Here is a 9473-nt window from a genome sequence, read left to right as displayed (position 1 = left end):
GGATGGTGGGGAAAGGGTCACTGAAGTGGAGACACATCTCTACCCTCGGGGAGCCCCCAATCTGAGAGGACCTCTGCTGTAGGAAACCCTCGATCTTAGGGAGTAGGTTGTAAAACTGCACCACAGATGGGCTGGGCTGGGCCCCCCAAATCTGTATCACACAGTGAGTGACTTAGAGTGTGTGTGAAGCTGTCAGGTCAAGGGCAGTGGGGAAAAGCTGTCCTCTCTTAGTTCCCTCTATCCCTTTTCATCCCCAGCCTGACTGACCAAGAGGGAAGGTCAATGGAAACTAGTGTCCCCTTGGGGCAAGGGGAGAGCCAGGGCTGGAGAAGCGAGAAGTTGGGAGAGGCCTGCCGAGTGGCTCACTGGAGTCTGGCAGGCAAGTGACCACAGGAGATAAGCCCCTGCGATAAGGGGCAATCAAGCCACCTCATTTAGCAGAGCCTGTCGGTGACAAGCTGAGCACCGCATGGCCCAGGATGTGTGTGGTGGGGAGGTGGGGGAGTTACATGATTCAGGAGCTCTCAGCCTGAGGTCAGAGCTGGCGGGCAAGAGGCCTTCCGAGGCAGCCCCCCAGCTTTCCTGTCAGTCTCTACCCAAGTGGGAACATTCCTGTGCCCTGACATGGGAGCATCTCCAGGAGAATCTCGTTAAGACGGAGATGGTGGGGGTGGAATGTGGGAGGGGGCTAAATTCCCAGCAGCTTCTTGGTTCCTTCCTGGTCACATCATAATGAGTGTGAGCTGACTGGCAACATGCACGTCTACAAGGAGCTCACTGAAGCTCGTGACCTAGAGGCCAGAGGGAGGCTTCCAAGGGAGGAAGAGTGTGAGCCTCAGGATGGCGGAGTTGGCCTTGGACTTTCTGTGACAGAAGGATCCCCTCTGGGGCCCAGATGATGAGCAGGGGTTGCCTGCATGCATTTGCAAAAGCCAACACTGGGAAGACTCTTATGGCACAGAAGGAAAACTGAGGCTCAAGGAGGGGAAGGGCCTTGCCTGGGATCACACAGCACTTGAGAGTTCTCAGTTCTCTTCTCCGCTCCAGACTGCACAAGAACTGCAAAGTCAAATTTCCACTCTGCTCTGTCTGTGCATATACTTGTGTGTGTGCATATATTTGTGCGTGTGCGGATGCTGGGGGCATACTCTGCAGGCCTGCAGCTGCAGCCGGGCCCTATCCAGGACCCCAACCCTCTGGTCAGCCGAGGCAACTCACGTGGGATGGCTGGCTTCCAGACTTCCAGGCGATGCTCACTCATCACTCCATTAGCTGCCTTTGGATCGACAGTTCACAGGCGGTTCTCATTCTGGCTTGGTGCTCCCCTAGGCCCAGCAAGAGCATTGAGGACACGGCTCAGCTTACAAGTCTTCAGGGACCTGTCAAGCTTACAGCAATTTCAGCAGGAGCACAACATGGCCAGGCAGGCGGATTAGCAATCAGGAAAATCACTTTCAGCCTTCACCAGACTAGGCCACAGAAACACTGGGATTGTCCGTAGCTGGGTATGGTCCCTTCCCTGTTTTCCCTTCCAGAATGGGGAGCAAAAGACATCAGGACAGCCACCTGGGGAAGGGGAGCAATGACATAAATCAAAATGCCTGAAATGAATATGGATAGGAGCATGCTTTATGCAAACATATGCAAATAGGAATGCAAATATACCATAGGGTGGGTAGGGCAAATGCAAATAAGGGCTCCAGAAAGTCCTGACAATGAGGCTCTCTTCAAATGAATGGGACCCAGGGATCCCCAGATATGTTCTTGCACAGAGCTTGGGTCTTCTTGCTCTATCAGAGTCCCAATTTCCCCACTCCCTCCCCATCTTCTGCTTGCATAATGTGGCCTGGGCTCCAGATCACTCAGGGGCCAGGGCCAGAGCACAGTATGGCCCAGATGCAGCATCCCACTGGAAAGGGTTCAGCTTTCCTCTACCTGTGCCAGGCTGCACTGCTAAATGCCTTCCATCTCCTAACCATTGTACCCCTCTGAATGGCTTGGAAGCGTCTGTAACTGCCCGTTCCCCAGGACTGCAGTCTCTACTCCAAGTTTGTTTTGTCCCCCAAAGGGGGCAAAGAGAGCGGTCTGCCCATTGAAAAGATGGCCTTTTTCGTGGGTTCTCCCGTTGTTTCCAGAAATGCTCAGCATGCAAAAGCTGTGCAATAACAGATAAATGATAGAATAAGTGAACATACAAACGCAAGTTCAAATGCAGGGTCACTTCTTCTGGGACCACTGCATGTCCCTTCCGCTTCTTGCTCAGTTTTTTCCACAGCTGCCTGTGTATTGGAGCTGAAGTGTTTGTGCTCTTTCCTCATGTCCTCAACTGGTCTGAGCTTGCCATGCGCAGGCATGTGTCCTGGTCGTTGCCCTGATCTGGCACCTTCAATGGAGGGCTCTCAAATGTTGCTTGACTCGATGAACACATACGGATGCGATTTATAAGTGTCTGTCTGCCTCTCCCCTTGTCAGAGTGCCTGGAGGGTAAGGACAGGCTCGCTCGTCTGTAGAACTCAGAGCTTGGCACTCACTACACATGGGGTGGATGGATGGGTGAATGGGGACCTCGGGGATCCCTGACCTGCTGACATGTCTGTCTTTCTCATTAGACTCTGAGGGGTTGGACTCCCTGGATAAATAAAGGTCAAGTGAAGGGATGGAGAAGTGAATGAATGAATGAGTGAATACTGATTACTGTCAGGGATCTGAGGAGACTGTTTCCTGTTGTACAGTGTCATTGTCCTCAGCTCAGGACACATGTGTCCCGTGTTCAGATCTGAGCTCCTCTCCCAATGTCTCCCCTGGGATCTGCTCCAGCCTGCAGGCCTTTGCTCCTACACCGGTCCTCACTCCAGCCTCACTCCCACAGTCTTGACCCTCCATCGTTCTTCCTGTGGCCTTGACCGGCTGTTTGACTCAGCCCCACAGCCTCTGGGTGATTTTTTCCTGCCTTCCTTTGAGTTTGCCAGGTCAAGTGCAGCTCTGGAGCCAGCCGGACTTTCTGGGCTTGAGTCTTCCTCCTGCCATCTGCCTGTGAGCAAAAAACAGAATCATCTCCAGGCTTCATTTTTGCATCTGTAAAATGGGGATGATACCAGCTGTTAAGAGGATTAAATAAGATTCCAAACTGACTCCCGGGATGGAGCCAGCTGCTTGGTCAAGTACTTGGCATGTGGGGCTTCCCTTCCTTCCCTGTCCTTGCTGCTGTCCCTGTAGCCCTATGTGGGGCCCAGGAGACCACCCCCCTCCCCCATGTTTTCTGGGGGCAGAAGTGGAGTCGTGGAGCTGCTTCAGGTAAAGCCCTCAGCCTGGAAGCAGGGAATGAATAGAGACCATTAAGCCAGAAAAGAGGATTCCTAAGAGAGAATCAGAACTGGGACCCACGTGTGAAGTGTTCCAAAGCAACAGTTAAAACCGAAATGAAAAACTGGAGGTTAAGTACAAGAAAGGACTTCCCAATAGTGGAGATTGAGGGAGAAGCACATTGGCTGAGGCAGAAGGCAAGGCTCTGCTGACTGAAGTTTAGGGGGCTTTGAGAAAAAATAAATAATTTGGATTTGTCTTCTGCTTCCAAGTGTTCAAAGTGTTTGCCTAATCCTCATCTTACTTCATCCCCATGAGAAGCCTTTAATGCTTGGCAACAATGTCATTTATAAAATAGGTGGGACAAGCATTGAGATTCCCCTACCACCCAGGGCAGGAAGAAGGTTCTGAGAGGTCACAGGACTGGCCCAGGGCTGCCCAGAGGAGGGTCAGGGAACTGGGGTGAGAGCCTTCTTATGAGTGAGCCCAGGTGACTGGCTTTCTCTCACCCTTTTCATATTTTTTAAAGCTGAGGTTTAATGCTGATTTTTTTTTTTTTTTTTTTTTGCTTAAGGAAAAAATGAGAAGTCGATGGGTGGGGGGAGGTTTTCCCAATCCTGCGGAGTGCCGTGAGGCCTGAGTCTGGCCATTTACCTCTGGACCTGGGCTGGGACCAGTGTGGAGGCCATTAGGAAGGACTGTCTTCAAGGCAGGAAGGGAACGTCAGGGCAGGGAGTAGGGGTCTGGCTTCCGAGCTTCCATCAAAGGCAGATGCCTCTTTGACCCCATCTGGGCGGCCGTCCTTTCACCGCCTGTGCGGCCAGACCCCCACCCCACTCCCATCCTAGCCCGGCCCATCTCTGCCTGGCCCCAAACCTGCAAACAATGCTTGTTGACAATCCGTGGGGCCTAAACACTCGATAACAGTCCCCACCATGCCAGACATCCTAACAGCGGGCAGGGCTCTGTGCTGTGACAGGAAGATGCTTTGAATACATCATCCTGTCAACTGAGTTTATTATTCTTTCACTCAAGATAAACTGCAGCCGCCAACGAGAGGCTGTATAAATTCCAGGCTCAGAAGTCAAGCAGGCCCCACTCCTTGTTAAACACTCACTCACACACGCTCACACACACATGCACATATACATAAATCCTGCTGAGAAAATACCACCCCCTCGGGCCCCCCAGGTCTCTCAGGGCCTCAGTAGCCACCATCACATGGGGTGGTCCCAGGAGCAGCTGCAGACATGGGAACCCAAGGCTTGAGCCTACCCTTGGTCCACTTTCCTGGCTAGGCCTGAGCAACCTCATCCTGGGGGCTGGGGAAGGTCTCCCCACAGGAGCCAGCTGTCCCCAGGTCAAGCCCAGCTTCTTGACACCTGGACTTCTGTCTGTCCAAGGCCATAGCACTGTGTGGGTGGCCAGAGCACCCACACGGCTATGTTAGGAAGGGGAGAGGCTTTCAGACTCCAGAGTGAAAAGCCAGGTTCTAAGAGAAAGTAGACCCCTACGAGGCCTTCAGAAGCATCCAGCACCCATCCTGGGGGGAAGGGCGCCATAGACTATCCCCCAACCTTGTGCGTGTGCACGTGCGTGCGCCTGTGCGCGCACGCGTACACACACACACACACACACACACACACACACACACACACACACACACACACACATAGAGAAAATGCTGAGGAATCCATATCACTTCCACAGGCATACAATACCAGTTCTTTCCTCCCAAGGCCCCGGGGGATTTGCAACTAGAAGGGAGGGTCCATTGGCTTCATTTCAGTCTGGACCTGTCTCATTTGTGGGCTTAGAATAAAAACAAAACAGAACAAAAAAATAAAAACCCATGCTAGATACAGGGACAAGAATAAGGGGACAGCTGGACGCAGTGGGAAGGACAGGAGTTTGGGTGATGAACCTGGGTCTCACCCAGGTTCTCCAATCTTCAGTTTCCTCTTCCATAAAGCGGGAGAATCATTTCTCTCATGCCAGATTGTCGTGAGGACTGGGGGCAAAGCCTGACACAGAGTTGGTGCCTGCATCAAGTTTCTCCATTTGCCAAGCCCTCCTCCTATTCTCCACCGGGCCCAGGAGATAACAGCATCATCCTGTTCTGTGGATGAGGAAGCTAAAACTCCAAACAGAGTCTAAGGCATCCCATACAAAAAACTGCCTAGCACTTTTGCTCCCCAGATAGTTCCATGCTCCCTCGCTTAGCTCCTTCAGGATTTGCTCAAATGTCACCAAATCAAAAGCCTTCCCTGATCACCCCTTCTCCTGACTTACTTTCACCACTTGGACTATTTTCTATTTACTCGCTTCTTAGTTTATTCTGTCTCTCCACTAGAATGTAAGCTCCCCAAGGGCAGGGACTTTGTCTTGCTTACTGCCATATCCCCAGCATCTAGAACAGTGTCAGGCACTTAATAAATATAAATTGAACGAATGAAAATCAAGTACTTAAAACTGTGCAAAGTACATAGTAGGTATCTAACACATGTAATTATTATTGTCATTCACATCTCTACCTACATCGGACATGGTAAAGACCAGCTATGGGGCATAGCTCAACCCCCAAGGGTGGAGAAAGAAGGAAAGGATGCACTTCACAGGTTGAAGTCGGTTCATACAAGCTGTGTGACCTCGGGTAAGTGTGTCCACCTCTCTGAGTCTCACTTTCCTGTCCTATTGAATGGGAATGCCACACCTGTTCTGTGATTTGCAGTTGCCAGGAAGGGTATCCAGGTACTATGTCTCTGCTTTTGCTCTCAGCTCAGAAGCAGACAGGACCCAAGGACAGATGCCTGAGTGAGGTCACGACTTAAGGATCTAGTGTCATCCTGACGTGGGAGCAGAGTGGTCACCTGCTTAGGCAATGCAGACACAAGGACAGTTGCCTTATCAACAGGAGGACGTGCTGGGATCTCCTGACAGGTGGAAAGATGCCTCCAGATTACCCCCCTTCCTGTCACTTTCTCCTCGCACTCGCTTCTGTAGACTGAGGGAGGTGGGAGATTACTGCCAATCGGGTGCAGGCCCCACTACTCCTGCCCATCCTAGGGGGCTGCCTCAGGGACGTTTTGCCCTGGGGTCAGGAGCTTCGAGGGAGTGTTCAAGCTGATGGGTGTGGTCATGTTCTCCTTCTCCAGCCTCTCTTCTTGTATTCATATTACATAAATGAGTAAATGAATAAATAAATGAGGAAGTTTTCCAGAATTCACTCCCCAGCCCCAGGCCTCAGGCCGCATTGTGGAAAAAGGCAGCAGTTCACCAAGGAAGACACTTCTGAGTGCTGACTGTGTGCGGGTATGAGACAGCCAGTTCCTCCCCAAGGAGCTCACAGTCTAGTGGGGACACAGCACAGACACTGCTTTTCAATCTGGCTTAACACTTGCTAAGGCAGATCTTTGCTCAAGTTGGGGAGCACAGAAGGGGCACATGGAGGAGGGCTCCTGGAAGAAGGTGGTAGCAGAGTGGAGTGTTAGATCCTGTATCAAAAGTGGCTATCAAACAAGGGAAAGGGTGAACCCAGCAGCGGGAACGGCTTGCACAGAGGTGTGGTGTGAAATAGCCTGCGATATGCTGGGAAGGGACCAAGGACTTGGGTAACTTGGGTTCAACACAGAGGGAAGTGGCTGGAGAGGAAGGTAGGCTCAGAGCTGGGACTTCGAGGAAATGGGTGACTTTGGTGCCTTAAGAAAGGGCAGAGTGTGATCAATCACACGCTTTAGCAAGGTCCTATGGCTGCAGAGTGGCAGAGGGATCTGAGGGCTGAGACTGGAGGCTTGTGTGACAGTCCAGGAGTGATGCTGGAGTCTGAGTGAGGGTAATGCTTGCTGGTATTCCAGCCCAGTCTCCACCTACTCGTTGACAGTACATATTCCTTTCCATCAGTTTAGAATCCAGGAAACTGAGGCCTGGAGAGAAGACATGGAGGTTCCGGAATAGCTGAGTGCCACATTCAGGGGGCAGTTGTGATCTCCCTCCTCTGAACTCAGAATGAAACTCTGCTGGGGCTGGGCCTCGTTCGGAGAAAGTTTCCCATAGGACAGTCAGTTCCTCAGCTCTGTGGTTTTCTTTCAAGAGAAAGCTGAGTTCACTGAACTTAAGGGCAAATATATATTCTTGTCCTTCCTCTGCAGAGATAATAAAGTTAATGGGATTGTTTCCTGTGTGCAAGAATAGGGCTGTTAAGAAAACATTGTGGAGTGAAGGCTGTTTGCAAAGGCCAGGCGGACAGGCCAAATCTTTGCCACCAGGAGGAAGTAAAGGGTGTGTCTCCACGGGCAGGGGGCATGGTGCCACCGGTGCCTTGCTTTGCCCGAGCCTGCTGCGTGCCTATGCTGTGACTTCCCTCTGCCTCACTCGGCTCAGATTGCAGAGCCACCAGTTTCGGCTCCCTGGTCTCCAAGGTATAGGTTAGCTGGTTAGTTAGTTAGCTTTTGGCAAAACAGTTCATCCTGGTCCAAGCTGAACTTTAAAAATTGTCTGGATCCCATCTCTCGTTGTAAATAGGGACACTGAGGTCTCAGGTCACACAGCCAGGTTATGGTAAGGCCTGGTACGAAAACTGAGGCATGAAGATAGGAAACGGCTTGCCTTGGTCATAGAGCCAGACGGTGTGTTGCAGTGTTGAGACCGAAGCTTGGGGAGGAGAAATGGCTTGCTCAGTCTCCCACAGCCTGCTGGTGGCAAAGCCTGGTGTTGATCCAGGTTCCCCACCCCCGGGACAGAGCTGGCTGATCCTATGTGTGTCCCCCCTCCCCCACCCTGCCCGCAGAGAGAAGCCTCAGAGGATCCCTTCAGTCCATCTCTGTTTGCTGAGCCTCAGTCATCCCTGACCATGCCTCCAACTTCCCCCACCCTCTCAGCCCTTTTAGATCTTATCGGCCCAGGCCCCATGAGGGATCCTCACCTGGACCATCCTCAAAACGCATCCGTGTGCACAGGTGCACTGGGCTGTGGGGGGCTGGGGATTCCGGCAGCAGGTAGACAATGGCTGGGTTAAGAGGGTCATCTTCTTTTCGCACCTCCTGATTCCTCAAGTTTGTAAATCATTATCCCAGGCCACACAAAGCAGGCAGTGAGCAGGCCTTGTCACTGCCCCGTGACATGGTAGGCAGGGGCTGCTAGGGTCTTGAGTGGCCAGGTGGCAGCTCCTGGCCCTGCGCCCCCTCCCGGTCACCGGGATTGAATTACCCATCTAATCCCTGCTCCTCTGTCCACTCTCTTTGTGCCCATTGTAATTTATAATCGAGGGGCATGATGCAACCTGCTAATTACATTGCTCGATTTTGAACACATCCCAGCTTCTCTGACTCAGGCGACAGAGGGAGGAGGGAGCAGCTGGCTCTGCTTTGTGGCTTATCAGGGCTGGGTTATTCCGCTCACACCGGCTCACACCCGCTCACGCCTCCCCAGCCTCTGCCTTTGTTAACCAGGGTTTGCATCACCTCCTGCTTTCCATTTCTCCGGAATTTTTTTAACGGCCCTTTTTATGAGTTACTCGATCTTGTTGGCTAATGACTGATTGTGGGGCAGTGACAGGGGATCGCTTTGTGTTTCTATTAAATGTTACATGATTGCAATTATGAGTTAACAAGGGACAGCTAATATAAAAATAATCTATTTTGCAGCCCGGGGCAGACATGAGACTCGCTGCCTGATTCCCAGGCTGAATAATTCCGAACCCTGGGTACCACCAGCTGGACAAGAAATTAACCAAGGGAAGGATGGACCTTCCCAGGCCCTGGGGCTGCGGCTGGTGGGGAGAAAAGGGCTCTCTCCAAATCTCTTCGGAGGCCTCCCCACCCATCCAGAGAGCTTGGGTTCCCATAGGCAGGTGTCTGCATTATTACAGTTTCTTCTCAGCCCTTCCTATGCCCACCATTATCCCCACAGCCCCTTCTCCAAGCAGAGTGAGCTTCTAAATATGACGCTGGCTATGCCATTTGCCCTGTTCAAGTTCCCTTCAGGAACCACCAATATTTCTCTATATCACTGGACCCTATTTCAACTCTGCTTTCCAATAGCCATTCCCATGGCATGCCTGTCCTTGTTTGGAGTTCCCTGGGTTCTGGAAGATGAGTGATCCCACAACTTGGGCGGAAGGAGGGTCTGAGAATTGGAAGGGGTGATGAGCACCGAGGGCCTGCAGCCAGCTA

The 9473-nt window shown here is 52.0% G+C and overlaps 1 long non-coding RNA gene across 3 annotated transcripts; it reads right to left on the bottom strand.

Annotated features, from left to right (window-relative positions):
* Window positions 1–236: 236 nt before the first annotated feature.
* LOC105288489 lies at window positions 237–8628 on the bottom strand. Of its 3 annotated transcripts, none has more exons than XR_002779104.1 (4): window positions 8225–8628; window positions 6017–7994; window positions 2196–3075; window positions 237–1566 (listed from the first exon to the last, which is right to left on the bottom strand). It is a non-coding gene; the product is annotated as an uncharacterized LOC105288489 (long non-coding RNA). The 3 variants fall into 3 exon arrangements; XR_002779105.1 differs by having other exon boundaries at window positions 6017–6173; window positions 8225–8608; XR_895605.2 differs by lacking the exon at window positions 6017–7994 and having other exon boundaries at window positions 8225–8571.
* Window positions 8629–9473: the final 845 nt, after the last annotated feature.

Source organism: Pteropus vampyrus, unplaced genomic scaffold (genome assembly GCF_000151845.1).
Source record: "Pteropus vampyrus isolate Shadow unplaced genomic scaffold, Pvam_2.0 Scaffold18, whole genome shotgun sequence".
NCBI lineage: Eukaryota > Metazoa > Chordata > Mammalia > Chiroptera > Pteropodidae > Pteropus > Pteropus vampyrus.
The sequence above is the reverse complement of the archived record's forward strand: the minus strand, read 5'-3'. Positions and strand labels throughout refer to the sequence as shown.